Genomic DNA, 15,656 nt, shown 5'->3' on the forward strand with positions numbered 1-15,656 from the left:
GGTTAACCGAGTTCTAAAAATTCTCTGCAGTTTACGAATGCGAATATGATTTATCGCTGCTTATGATTATATTATAAAAGTACGCAGGATTAACGAAGGTGCTTCGTAATCGGCTGGGCCACCAAACGAAGCAATAAAATATTCTAATTTATAATTATCACGGCAGATTGTGTCTCTACCGAAGTATTATATTGTTATTACGTTGCCACTTGTCCGGATTTCTGTTTTGTTTCAATCTATATGCACAATGTGATAATATATTAATTTATATCGAATTATCGTTGTGCTGTCCATTCTGATGGATACGGTTGACGAAATTTAAATATTATATAATTGTTTGGGGGGGGCTGTTTTAACCTAATAATATTAATATTGTATAGGTACATAAATTCCTCGCTCCGGTATACTATATCATATTTTTATATTCAATATTGTACAGTGGACAACAAACATAATAATAATATAGTATATAGTATTCGTTACAAGTGCGCGTTTATGTTTTTTGTTATAATGTTTTGCGCCGTCGTCAGTAATAATATTGGCAAATTAACAAAATCGCATCTTCACGTGGAAAACTCTACACTTTGCAACCGGACGGCTGCAGTTATTACCTATTCGATTATTAATATTATATATTATTGTATACGATGGTGTAAAAGTGTGTGCCGGTTGCAAATCACGTGATGGAGTGCCCACGCTGCAGCTGCTAATCATAAATCATAATATCCATCCTCAGACGGGCAATGCATTATTATGTTATATCGTAGTTACACTTGATCGTATATCACATTTTATCCATACGTACAAGTATGTAAACGTATATTATGCGCAAGTGAGCTGTAAAGTCGAATAGCGGTTTTGATTTTTTTTCTCGAGTTAAAATCTGATCGCTGCAGCGAACTGTATTTTAATCTTGCAGCGGAAACGTTATTGGTGTGGGACGTGCGTGTACAGTATACACAATATCACGATTTTCAAGTGTTGTGATCTGTTTAAACGAAAAACAATAATCATAATTATTAAATTCAGTCGAGCACATAATATTATATCCATGTAAAACTACAATATTGGATAATACGTCATATTTTGTATTCGTTTGCCGGCAATTCAGCCACCAATCATGTACAAAAAACCTGACACTTTTCAGCGGTGGCATTTAAGAGATGGTCAAATATGTGTGTAATTTGTGACATTTATTTGTAAATCTGTGTATTCAACGGTATTATTTTTCGTCCGAACTACACGCTTTTGATCCGGAAAAACAACGTCGGCCAAACAATGGCATGAATTACTGACTATGTTCTTACAGAAAAAAAAAATCGTTTCCGACGCGCATTTTCAAAGGACTCTTCAAACGTGTAATCGTATTATACGGCCAACGGCAATATAATATAATATAATATTATACAACGTTACACTCGTCACAGAACAGTGGCGTGCCGATTAAGGGTTTTTTGAAGCAATTCCCTCAAGTCTAAAATGGGCGGGTGTGTGATTAAACGTAATAAATCCAAAAAAAATATGTCATATGATAAAACAAAACAATGTTATTTTTTAGCTGTAAACCATTATTCATGGAATATAAAAATCCATATTTTTCGGTGCCTAGTGGGTTCTTAATTTCGTGTCTTGTCTCGAGTTTAAAAATTATTGTTCAGCTTGCCACTGTCACTGCACACTATACAATATAATATTATTACTATCGAGTTCGCCGAGTGTATAATATGCGTCGCTGCAGCTGCAGAGAGTTTATTATACGCCGCGCGCATTGTAGTAATAATCGTACGAATATCATCATCATCATCATCATCATTATATATTTCGGCCGTCGTGCTGCAGCGTCCGCCGGACGCGCGTGAAGAGATTTCCACGGGCGGCGCGCACACACTTTCGAAAACGCATTCGTCGGAGTCGTGGTGAAGGCGGCGGCGGCGGCGGCGGTGGTGGCGGAGGGGCGGTGTAGGCCGCTGCTGCGTGCGTTGCCTTCAGGAAATATTTGGAGGTCGACGACCCCGGCGTGATAAAACGAGCTCCGCGTGCGTCGCCGTCGGAACGCGATGCAACTATAATACAGGCCGCCAAACAGTAGCCGTCTCGGTGGAAAGAGGCGAAATAACTCGGCTGTGCGGCGGGTGGGCAGTGTTTGCGGTATGGTCTGGGGTAGGGGGGGGGGGCGGGGTTGATGGGAGGTTGTCGAATTTTTATTTTTCGATTACTCTTTTCGGGTCAGGTGGGATGGTTAACGGGCGAGGAGATGGGAGCGGTGACGGGAGAATCATAAAGGTACATTATTTGACGCATCTATATATTATATTATAATACCGCAGTGTACTCGTAGAAACGCGAAAAACGCACTTACAACTGCACTCTGGCCGTATAATGCAGTGTTATATAGGTATAAACTGTACAACGTCATCTACGCTATAACCTAACTTACTAATCGTGAGAATATTACATACGTCGTACATTATAATATAGGTAATTGTAAAATAATATTATTTATTAGTGCTAGGAAAACGTTGCATAATAACTTACAAGATTCAGTCAAGAATGTGAAACTGTATAATATTATATCATACAATGCATTTAAATGTAAAACTAATGATAAAACGTCAAAAACTAGTACTATTATTTACTATCATATTATTTTAAACTTGTAATTTTTTTTACAAACATTATGAACGACGAGTTTAACAACGGCGTATTATGTTAAAAATTCTAATATTACGTGATTGTAATTGACAAAAAGAAATATATTTTAACTCTTTCTAAAACGATCTAAAAAGTATTAAAAAATGCTTATATTCTTAAAAATCGTACAAGAACACAAAAAGTTTAAAATCAAGTTATTTGAGTAAAGACAAGTTATATTTGATGTTTATGAATCAAATGTTGCATTATTAAATGTATTAAACAATCGATATGCTAAAACATTATATTATATCCAGTGAAAATTATGAAAAATACGCTACAATTTCCAAGCCCAAATAAAAAATTATCATTATTTTAATGGCTATATTAATCAATTGCTTTTACTATCCTCAAGCGCGTCTCGTCGTCGTCCGTATCGCATGTTACAATATATTATTATATTATAAGTAGGTATAAGGTATACATGCATCGGGCATTCCGTCGCTGCACTTGCATGTCTCGTTACACATATTAGTGTATTACCATACTATATATTTAAACGTGTAGGTTATTATATATATTATTGCGTTTACACGTCACAACGTTATGAATATAATATTATGTATGTATAATAATATTATTTTACCCGGAGCGCTTGCAGTGCGCTGCAGTTTGAGTAACAGCAAACGCGTTCGGGGACAGGAAAAAAGTATGCGTAAAAACTGGTTTCTCGCAGGCAGTTGAGACTGGTTTTTATGAGGAAAAAAATTTTAATTTTATCACCCAATTTTGAAAACGTCATGAATCCGATCGACGCGCCGCGAATAACGAGTACATTAAATATACCTATACTAAAAAAAAAAAATGCTAGTACTGCATATGATATACACTATGACTCGGATCTACAGGCTGATTCACCAAGCATACATTTATTTAACAATACATTTATTAAAATTATGATTTTTGAATTTTTTGAATTCAGATACCTATCTAGTATAGGTACTTACGAACCATATTTTCAAAAACTTGGATTTTTCATACCATTTAAAGAGTGTCCGTTACCAACTTTATTTTAAATGACAATCACCCTTTTTCCTTAAGTTGATAATACTTGAAGAGGACTGTATTCTCAAATATTTAGATTTTATAAGCCATTTAACTATTTAAGGAGTTTGTGGTGATACAAATAGAAATAGAACCTGCTTTTCTATATCTGCTTAAAAATGTACAAGAAAAAAGGGTAATTATCATTGGAAAAAAAGAATTTTGTATCACCACTGGAGTCTGGATGACATTCCTTAAATGGTATAAAAATATGAAGTAGGTATTTAAAAAATAAGTCCTTAGATATATTGGAAATTAGAATTTGAATAAATGTAATATCAAAGAAAAAAGTAGGAGTGAGCATGCTCAGTGGATCACCCTGCACTGTTTTGTTTTGATTTTTTTCTTAGAACGATCGTCTCGAATTGATCTATAGCAGCGGTCACCAAATGGCGGCCCGCGGGCCAGATACGACCCTCTGACAAATTTTACCTGGCCCACAGACAAGCTCCATTTCAACAGCATATAGACTCTATAGGGTCTGTTAAATGTTAATATATCAGAGCGTGGATATATGCACTAAAAAGTGTTAAAATATGACACATAATATGCAGTTAAAATCGTGAAAATATGCAAGAAATATCCAAGGAAAAAACTTTAAATTGTGTGATATGATAAAAAAAATTCACAATTTAAGTTTATAAATTTATGACTCAAAAATAACTTAAAACAAATTAAATAGTTAACTTATTATTATAATTATTGGTATCTACATAACAAACAAAAACATTTTGTAATTTATAATTTAATATTATTAAAATGAATAATTTTAGTGGCTAAAAAATGTATTATTATATTTTATGCTTAACAAAATATTATTTTATATTTTTTTATATTTTCGATTTAATGTGCAATACATTTTGAACTTTGTCAAAATATGTAGAAATATGCAATAAGTAACCATTACATATGCAGTATTATCTATATAAGCAAAAAATCAGTATTAGCTTCAAACTATTAGAATTCCTGAAGATAACTGACAAAAATCCCAAAAATGTAAAAAGGAAAAATTATGAAATTGCATAAAAATCCGCGCTCTAGTTATTATGTAATATAATATTATGTGAACATAATATACGATAGAGATAGTATTTATTTATTTATTTATTTATTTATTTATTTATTTTTATAGTATTTCATCGTTTCAAAGTATAATCTTTTTTTGTTTCATAACAAATAATTTTTAAACAAAATACCTATGAGAAATAAAAATTGATTTAGGCGGTGGCGCAACAAGGGGGGAGGGGGCTATGCCCCCCAAAAATATTCCTTATTGATTTAGATACAAGCCTATGGGTTATTTTAAATTAATAGTTTTGTTAGGTGGGCTGTAGCCTCCCCCCCCCCCCTCACCCCAGAATTTTAACCCTAATTGCGCCTATATATATAGGTATATACCAGATACCTACGAAATTGTATCCCATAATAATGTTGTTGCAGCGGTTCCGAACAGTAGATAAATATTTAATATAATATATGTGAATAAAACACTCTAATTATACTATTCCAATTGTAGGTATATTGTATATACGTTTGTTCCCCTATCGACGCAATTCCTATGGTGTATTTTAAAACTTATTTCTAATCGACACTGTCACGTGCATAAATAGGTTAATGTATGTAACATACTATAATAACTATGTAAGTACACGCAATAATGCACTTGGTTGTTAATCAACTGTTATTAAACCAGAGTTTTGCCTTTCTACGACATTAAAACCGTTTTATACACATATTACCTATTATATAATGAAATCACAATAATTAAGATATTGGTATCGGTATGCTAAATCTGTTATGTATAGCTGTACAAAATTGTATACATTTAAAAATTCAAAAAACCATATTATTTAAATATAATAATATACGTTGGTTTATATTTTTTTTTTACAGGTATACCGATAAAAGGGCTTGTACAAAATATACCTATTAAGGAAGACGAAAATTAAAATACGAACAATAAAATAATGTTCAACGTACCATTTGCGGTTGGTTTCTTCCTTTTACTGGCATAGCGTTTAGGACCCTAATTCATTGATACATAACCAGTTTAGATTATATATAATTTACCATATCATATAGTCATAGAGACTTATTTTGCAATAAGTTTGATGTATTTAATACGTATTACGTTTTATGCAAGAATGTAATAACAACAGCTCGTCAGTGTAAGAATAATATCTAAACGTTTGGAACGGCTTTCGACGTAATTATCTATAAAATTACTTTTGACTTAGAGAATCCTAAAGTCACGAAGAAGATTACCCGAACGTAATAATTACCTGCAAACGGATAATTTTTTTCTTCAACTTTTACCGAGGAATACTTCAATGATTCGTTAATTAAAAAAAATCTTCGAAATGTTTTTATACGAGTATTATGAATTACAAGGTTATAGTGTTATACACCAGCTATATAACCTAACGCATAGCCTATTATTGTCCATGTATATTGTTTGTATATATACATAGATGAAATTATAAGAGTATATACTTAGTACTTAAGATATTTTAGTTTCGTTTCCTATATAATAGTCGTGAAATATAAACTTACTATAATATTCTCTCATGATTGAAATGATTCTAGTTCCGATGGCCCTACAGTGGTTTATTTTTCCAACAATGCCTTCATGGTCTGTCGAACAAGTTGAAAAATAACAGTACACGGGTACACGGTTTTCACATATACAGGTGGATACTCGGAGTGGATTTTTTTACACGGGAACAAAGGAACGAAATTCACGTGTAAAATAAAAACACATACCTACATACATTGTAATTGAATAGAAAATTACTGAAATCTAAATACGATTTCTCAATTATGTATGGTTTTTGAAGAAGGAAAAAAATATATAGACTCCCGTATTTTGGATATACATAATCTATACCTAAACTAACATAAGTATTTATATTGTACTTAGTTGAACAATTTATCAGTTGTTAATATTATTCTTTTAACAACTTTATATATTTAGATAAGTACCTATACACAATTACAAAAATTGTCGAAACGTATTACATATTTATTTACATGTATGTATAATATAATTTATTAGATAAATTCGTTTTCCACCAGTTATGTCATATAGGTACATATTTTTATAATATTGGTAATAAGTATTTGTAATAATATATAGTAATATAATTGTTCGTAAATAACTTTAAAACCAAACTATATGTTTATACATTTTAGTATAAAACTATAACTAACTATGTACTTTGATAAAAACCAAAGGACGATAAAACAAACATAATATTAAAAACGACAGTCAGATGTCTGCATAATAATAAAAAATGCACGACATGTAGTATATTTTTTCGCTTAACGTCAAAATAATAGATAACATAATGTCCGTGCAATTTTACATATTACAGTACAAAATATTATAATATTATGTTGGACAAGATTAAACATGCAACATTTGTTCAGACTTTTAGTGACCAGTGACCGGATACACAATGACTTTATACGTGCATACAAAACCTATTATTATAATATATTATTATGATATATTATCAACGTGCATCACGTATAAAACGTATATTATGATATGCATACTTTTTATCCAAATTTCGGTCATCTTAATTTGCATAAGTATGGAAATTCGTGACGGACGTACATCTGTCATCCGTTGTCACTTGTCAAAATTATTTTTCCCCTGTTCGCTTATCTCGAAATAAAAATATTAAACTCCATTTTGAATAATTAAAGCAGTATACGATGTAAGTACCTACACATGCCTAAAAAGATTTTTGCACACAATCTTCTGTAAGAAATAATATTCGGTATTTTTTGTTTTAATTGTTCATCGTCTACATTTGCAGCAACTCCAGCAGAACGTCGCGTAGTGTACCTACATGTCGTGTGAGTATAGCGCAATCCGAGTTAATCATAAAATTTATATTAATATAAATATACCAAAATTTACAAAAAATAAAATTTTTCTGCAATCATACATTTTCATCTGTTATCTAGTTTACTGATTTACTGGAAACAATATATAAATATAGGTACATAATATATTATTATTATTATTGCAAATGATATATCATATTATTATATAGGCATTATTATTGTTTTATCGGGCGTGACACATCATTCCCATCCGACTCCAGTATACCTATACTATATATTTATTATTGCGAATTCATCGTAGTATTATCGTAGTATCGCAGTATTATGATTTCGAATGATTGATCGTCAAAGCCCAAAGGCATTTCAAAGCACGAATTGATTTATTAATATTAGATCGACAATGCATATTATAATACACAGACTAACAGACTATACCGAGAACAGGCAATTGTACAGACTACAGAGTGATCAGTTATGTACTGATGTCTCACAGTGTTTATCCTTGTATACGGATGAGTTCACTCATAATATATGTATATAATATAAGCCTGCATAATATAATAACTGTGGCTCTCTAATTTCTAATACCAGAATAATTTTCTAAAACCATATTTAAAAAAGGTGGGCAAGTGGATGTCGCTCTGCTGTACTGTAGGTTACAAGTGGGTCACTGTATAATGGATGGTATTAAATTTGAATTCAATGATATATCATTGTATAAGAAAAACGATTCTGAGTGGAGACGATATGTCAGTCTAGGTATAAGACATATTATACACTTATCTATGGTATTAAAAAAAAAATTGACCTATAATAAATTCCAAATTAATCATATCACAATATCCATTAGGTACATATAACGCGTTATACATCAACAACAAACCGTGATACTATCATCATAATATATCGATGAAAATATTACAAATTAGAAGTTTCAAGTGCCCACGAATAATATTATACAATCACAACAAAATAACTAAAATAGTTATTCTAGGTTTTTATGTAATTTCGTCCAAATTTGAACTTAAAATGACTATACAAATAAACTGTGCTTGTGTATTTTTTAGATTTTTTGGTAACCGAATTATCTATTTACATGGAATCTTGTTTTAAATTTTCAATCCTTAGCTATAAAAACTGAACATTTTATAATTTATTAATTACAATGGTTGATAATTTTCGAGATTTTGATAAATTCTGTCCAAATTTGATCTTTAAATGCTTATAAAAAAAAACTGTGCCTATGTATTTTCAATATTTTTCAACTGCTATTGTAAAAATATATCAGGAGTCTTGTATTAAATTTTTACACTTTTTGGCCCAACAGATAAAACTTTATTGATATTTATAGAAAAAAAAACTAAAAAAAAGGTGGATAAGTGGATGTCGCTCTGCTGTACGGTAGGTTACAAGTGGGTCACTGTAATGGATGGTGTTAAATTTGAATTCAATGATATAATATCATTGTATAAGAAAAACGATTCTGAGCGAAAACGGTCAGTCACCCTATGATATTACCAAGTATATTTGATGATATTATTGTGAATAAAGTAATTTATATATAACCTATTAACGTGGAGCCTTGTTTTAAATTTTCAATCCTTAGCCATAAAAGTTAAACATTTTATAAATTTTTAACCACAAAATAATTAATAAATTATAAATTTGATAAATGTTGTCAAAATTTGAACTTTAAATGCTTATAAAAAAAAATTGTGCAAATGTATTTTTAATATTTTTCAACTGCTATTAAAACGATATATCAGGAGTCTAATATTAAATTTTCACGCTTTTTTGCCCAACAAATAAAAATTTATTGATATTTATAGAAAAAAAAAATAAAAAAATTGAAAACTGACAATGGCTGTAAACAGCTCAAAAAGAGTCAAAATATTTGGAAAATTTGATGGTGTATAGAAAATGCTAATATAAACATTCAGTGAAATTTTCAAGTATCTACGGTCATTTGTTTTAGAGTTACACCAATAACCAAAATCGATTTTGTTAAAAATCGATTTTGCGTAAAAATTCCCGTTTTTCCTTAATTTTTCTTTTGTTTTTCACATCGCTTTTGAAAACTACTGGGAAATTAAAATTTTGACCTCCCCAATGCACCAACGATATTCACTTTCCCATCGAACAAGATACTGAAGTCGAAAATCGAAGCATTATTTCGACTACTTGTCGTGTACACAGACACAAAAATAAAAAAATAAAAAAAAAATAAAAAAAAAAATAAAAAAAAAAACACACATCATTGTAAAATCAATACATTCATCGTTTCACTCAGAATCTAAAATTGAAAACTGAAAATGCCCGTAAACAGCTCAAAAAGTGTCAAAATATTTTCAAAATTGTATGGTGTATAGGAAATGCTAATATAAACATTCAGTGAAATTTTCATGTATCTACAGTTATTCGTTTTTGAATTACAAGAAAATAAGGAAATCGGTACATGAGAAATCGAGTGAATATCTAATATTGTAAAAATATGAATTTAAAACGCTCATAAAAATTTAATTTGACTTTCTTGTAGAAATTTTTTTTTTGATAAAGTTAGACAAACTTATGAGGAATCTTGTATTAGATTTTAAAATCTTAGATTTAAAAAGAAAATTTTTTATGAATTTCTAACTCAAAATAATTTGCAAATTTTCGTGATTTTTCCGTATTTTTTCAAGATTTGAACTTTAAACGTGTATAAAAAAATCTGTGACTAAGGATTTTTAATTTTTTTCATCTGCCTTTGAAACAATAACCTAGGAGCCTTCTATTAAATTTTCAAGCTTTTTTACCCAACAAATAAAATTTTATTGATATTTATAGAAAAAAAATTTAAAAAAACTGAAAACTGACAATGTCCGTAAACAGTTCAAAAAAAGTCAAATTATTTTCAAAATTGTATTGTGTATAGAAAATGCAAATATAAACAACCAGTGAAAATTTCATGCATCTACGGTCATTTGTTTTAGAGTTACACCAATAACCAAAATCGATTTTGTTAAAAATCGATTTTGCGTAAAAATTCCCGTTTTTCCTTAATTTTTCTTTTGTTTTTCACATCGCTTTTGAAAACTACTGGGAAATTAAAATTTTGACCTCCCCAATGCACCAACGATATTCACTTTCCCATCGAACAAGATACTGAAGTCGAAAATCGAAGCATTATTTCGACTACTTATCGTGTACACAGACACAAAAATAAAAAAATAAAAAAAAAAATAAAAAAAAAAACACACATCATTGTAAAATCAATACATTCATCGTTTCACTCAGAATCTAAAATGTTAATTTAAAAAAAGTTACCGAAAGAGACAAACATCATATTATTGCCATACTAATCTAGCAATATCTATATTACATCGTTTTTTGTTTGACAAAACTGTACGACGTACGTATACCAATTCAAAAAGTTCAATTTAAATTTTAAACATAATAATATATGTAATGATATTGATAATATTATATATCAGTTGTTGCTTAATATACTCTTGAATATTGGCTGTTTATATTTGATCTTAGTTATAATATATATTTATATTTGTGGTTATAATGGTGCATAAATTATGGTTTTCACGGACGTTTTATACAACAATTGCATCATACATCGTTCCTGTAGTTGAATTTTTATAATCGAGTTATTTCCGTTTTAGTTCTAAAGTGTAGCTTATAATGAAATAATCTCCTGCACGCAAATTAAAAACATTGTTTACGATGTACAGAGATAATATCTGACAATATTTACAAGTCAATGTCCAAAACGCATCGGACTCGAAAAGCAAATGGAAAACAAGTATGTGTTAACATAGATAAACAATACGTCATACGGTCTAAATATTGTTGCCGTGTATAGATCCATATTTCTACATAATATTATAGTATAATATTTATATATTTAATAATGCAGCTATTCAAAATCTGATTTTTGGAATTTTTGAATATACTTTAAGCCCATATCAAGATTTTTTGTATTACAAATGGGTTCATATTAAGTATAGGTGGAACTATTATATACTAACTATTATACTAAATTATAAGAAATTAAGGTACAGTGATTTGAACACTTTAACGATTAATATTAATCGATCAACATAAATAATTAGTAAAAATGGCCTAAGTATAATAAATAGGTAGGTACTAGATCCAATATTACATATGTTTTATATTTTGTAAAACCATTTTTTAAGGGCTATTATTCTTAGTACAAACATGACAATAACTGAGAAACTACTCGTTTGAATTTTGAATTATAGGTATACCTACATCAACATTATCAAAAAAATTATCACTAAACAATTTACAGTAAGGAAGGGTTTCTCTTTTTAAAAACAGTATGTCCACAAGACACTTCTTAAGTACCTAGCACAAAAAATTTCAAAAATGTAATAAAAATGGTCATTATTGAGTATATATATAAAATGTCCAATAATCAGAATTTAAATAAATTCATTATTAAAGAGAAAAAAGGGAGAGCATGCTTGGTGGATTACTCTGTATATGCATAATATGTTAGATCATAAATTCATAACTCTTCTTCTCGGTTATGTACAGTAGCGTACGCAAGGATAGGGTTCTAGGGTTCTGACCCCGCCCTGAAATTAATTTTTTCTACAAAAAAAATCATATTTACCAACATTTTGATCCACACTGATCAATTGTTTGTCGTTTTTAACAGATATAAAATAAATTGATGAATATGACAAAGACGTTCATAAATTCAGTTTTTTTGGCTGATTTAGAACATTTCTAAAGCTCTGCAATCGATTATTACCACGTTTATTACGGCCCGAAGAGACCAGGTTAGATGACCAGGTTAAATACTGTAAATGTAGATTAAATTTGAGACTAACTTTAATTTGTTATATAAAAACTGTATAAAAAAATAATGTAAATTATTTACTCAGGGAAAACTCTAGCCAAACTAAAGTCCTGCGTACGCTACTGGTTATGTATATATTTGGTTTTTGTTAAAGGCAAATAATAGTTTATACTTAAACACAAACTGTCTGGATTGTATATAATATATTATAATATGATAGCTTATCAACTGTTCAAGTATATTGTATTATATACAATATACATGAGAATAACATAGGTATTATAATCGTTTTACGAATGAAATAAACGTGTTTCCGGTCACAATATTTTTAATTAGGAATGATACAGGTCTAATGTTTAATTTGTTACTTAAATAATGGAGTTCCTTCTTGTTTCCGGATGGTCTTATTTATATAAACTCCTAAAATGAGTGTATATTTCGATAACATTCAAGTAATCACTTGACGTTTCTAGCTGTAGGTACCTATGTGCAAGAAAATGTCTTGTATAATATTCTATAGTATTATAGTACCTAGCTATACTATCAAGTGGAATTTGAACTATATAGTCTATATTATATAGTGTTCAGTAAGCAGTACTGCAGGCGGTATAACGATGTAGGTATTTAAAATGACATAGTGTTTATAATATTTTTGGTAACGTAGACAATTTAAAGTAATAATTAGGCTAGATATGAAATTAACCATAATTTAACCATGATATACCACACCCACTATATTAACTTGTATTAACGTTTTAAAGTTATTCGATAAGGGTTTAAATCTGGGATTTTACTCTAAAAAAGTAGATGAAAACATTGTATTCTTAAAATATTCTGGTAAATTATATTGGTACTCAAATAGTCAAATGTATTGAGAATCATAACTAAAATAATATCAGTAATGTGATAATAACCATGCATATATCTATATAATACCAAGTTTCATTGTACCAAATATTTAAAATGTCTCGACACATTTGTTTAATTTGTTATTTGTATAAAGCACACGTTGGAACACTTGTTAATAGCTAAAAAGCGTGCAAAATAATCAATTTCAAACACAAATTGGTTGATTAAAAAATTAATATTTTCACATGTCAGTCATTTTTTTAGCGTTTTTTTTTTAACTAGGTTTAACATAGTTTTTGTACAATGTGAGCAAATAATATGAAATCAAACCACAAAAATGTGTATATTAGGTATATAAATAATAATAAAAAAAAGTATTTATTTTAATTATTCATATAAAGTATGAAACAGTGTGCTAAAAGACGTTGAATGTAACTTTTAACATTGTATTGTGTTACTCTTTCTTTTTATTATATGTCATTTTATTGAAATTAAGTTGTATTATTTTTAGTATGTATTTTGTTCTGTGTCTTATTATGTAATGTAACTTTCTACCATCATCACAAGCTTTGCGCTTAAAGGAGGTAGATATTTTATTGCAAACATTTTAAAAATATGTAAGTCATCTTACTTATATTTTACAATAAAAAAAATAAAGAAAAAAATAAATTACCTAAAACCTATATGTTTAATTTCTAAATCATTCAATTTCAATACATTTTTAATGATCTTTCTGTGTATGAAAGTATGAAACTGATAAAATATTCTATAAAAAAAAAAAAATGGATAGATTCATTTTAAATAAAAGAGTGTTATTGGATATTGTTGTTAGTAATGTTAGAATTATAAGGCAGTTTCTGAAATCCTTAAACTGGTGCCGTAAAACGGACTTTAAAAATGTTAATATATTTTTTTTAATGTTTATATATTCTATATATAGAATTTAACATTCTACAAGTCACATTTAACTATAGGATTCATAATTCGAGTGATAATAATGATAAAAAACCTCTTATAAATTGATAGTATTAATGTATAAAAAACTTATGACAGCGTTGACAACTGAAATATCGAAAATATCATAGTTGAATGCTGCAACCTGTAGAATCACGTCATCAATTATTGCTGTAGGATGTATACACAATAAAAACCATTCACACAATTATCTTGATTGTGCGGCACGAGGCGGTGTGATATGGATTATTATTGTACCGCCGTAAAGTGCAGTAAAAAGTCACTTCAGAACAATAGTTGAGTTTTAAAATATTTTGGTAAAATATATTGGTGTGTACACAATTTCATAAATGGTACTGCAAAAAATTCGTGTATATTATGAACTATGAAGCCGCACACCGGATATCATGAAATACTGTGTGCTTATAATATGTTGTAAAACAAACGCAGAAAACCGAAAAGATGGAAATTTGCAATTTTTTTTTCCCCAGTGTCTTCTTCAGCCTGAGTGGTATGCGCCAGGTAAATACCACCGTATACCTGTTGGTGCAACGTATATCATAAGAGCGACTGACATGACGTCACTCCACGCAGGACGTCGGGCACTCGACCGGGTCCTCCTCCTCTTCTTCACGCGCCGCCGACCATTATCATGCCCCCTGGGCCGGCGCGAAGGTGTGCGGCCCGCGAATTATTATTACTGTCCGCACACAACTCTTTTGTGTTACGCGCGGCGGAGCACACGCAACGCGCGCGTTTAATATAATAATAATAATAATATAATATACACATTTTCGATGCCACTCTCCGTCCACGACTCCACGATGATTGTTCACTACGCGTTCTCTGTTCGTGCACACGCGCTAGCTCTTTTTACCCGTACACGGTTTCCTATTTTTTCTCTGTTCCTTCTTCTCCTCTTCTTTTTCTTTCGTGTACAATAATATGCATTGTATGACGTTGTATAGGCAGGTATATACTGTTCAACATCGGCGCGTTATACCCTTCCATTCTTCCGCTGCCGATGTGTGTGTGTGTGTGTGTGTGTGTTTTCTGGTCATCGGTCTCGCGCGGTCTCACGCGCGCGCCACAACTGCGCCGCATCACGAACCCGTGTATATTTATATATATATATATACACGAATATGATTCTGTGGCAGAAGAAAGACCATTTTATAGAGATAGAGTGAGCGAGAGAGAGAGAGGGAGAGAGAGAGAGAGAATGAGGGAGAGAGAGAGAGAGAGATAGATAGATAGAGGAATGGGGAGAGATAGATAGAGATAGAGAAATAACATGTACATATGTATATAATATTTATGTATATAATCCCGCGCAGAGAGGAAGGAAAGAACGAAAGAAAAAAAAACCATAATAATATTATACATATATACATAATATACACGTCGGAGAGTGTGTGCGTATGTATATAATATTATTATATAC

Source organism: Metopolophium dirhodum, chromosome 6 (assembly GCF_019925205.1).
Source record: "Metopolophium dirhodum isolate CAU chromosome 6, ASM1992520v1, whole genome shotgun sequence".
NCBI classification, from domain to species: Eukaryota; Metazoa; Arthropoda; class Insecta; order Hemiptera; family Aphididae; genus Metopolophium; species Metopolophium dirhodum.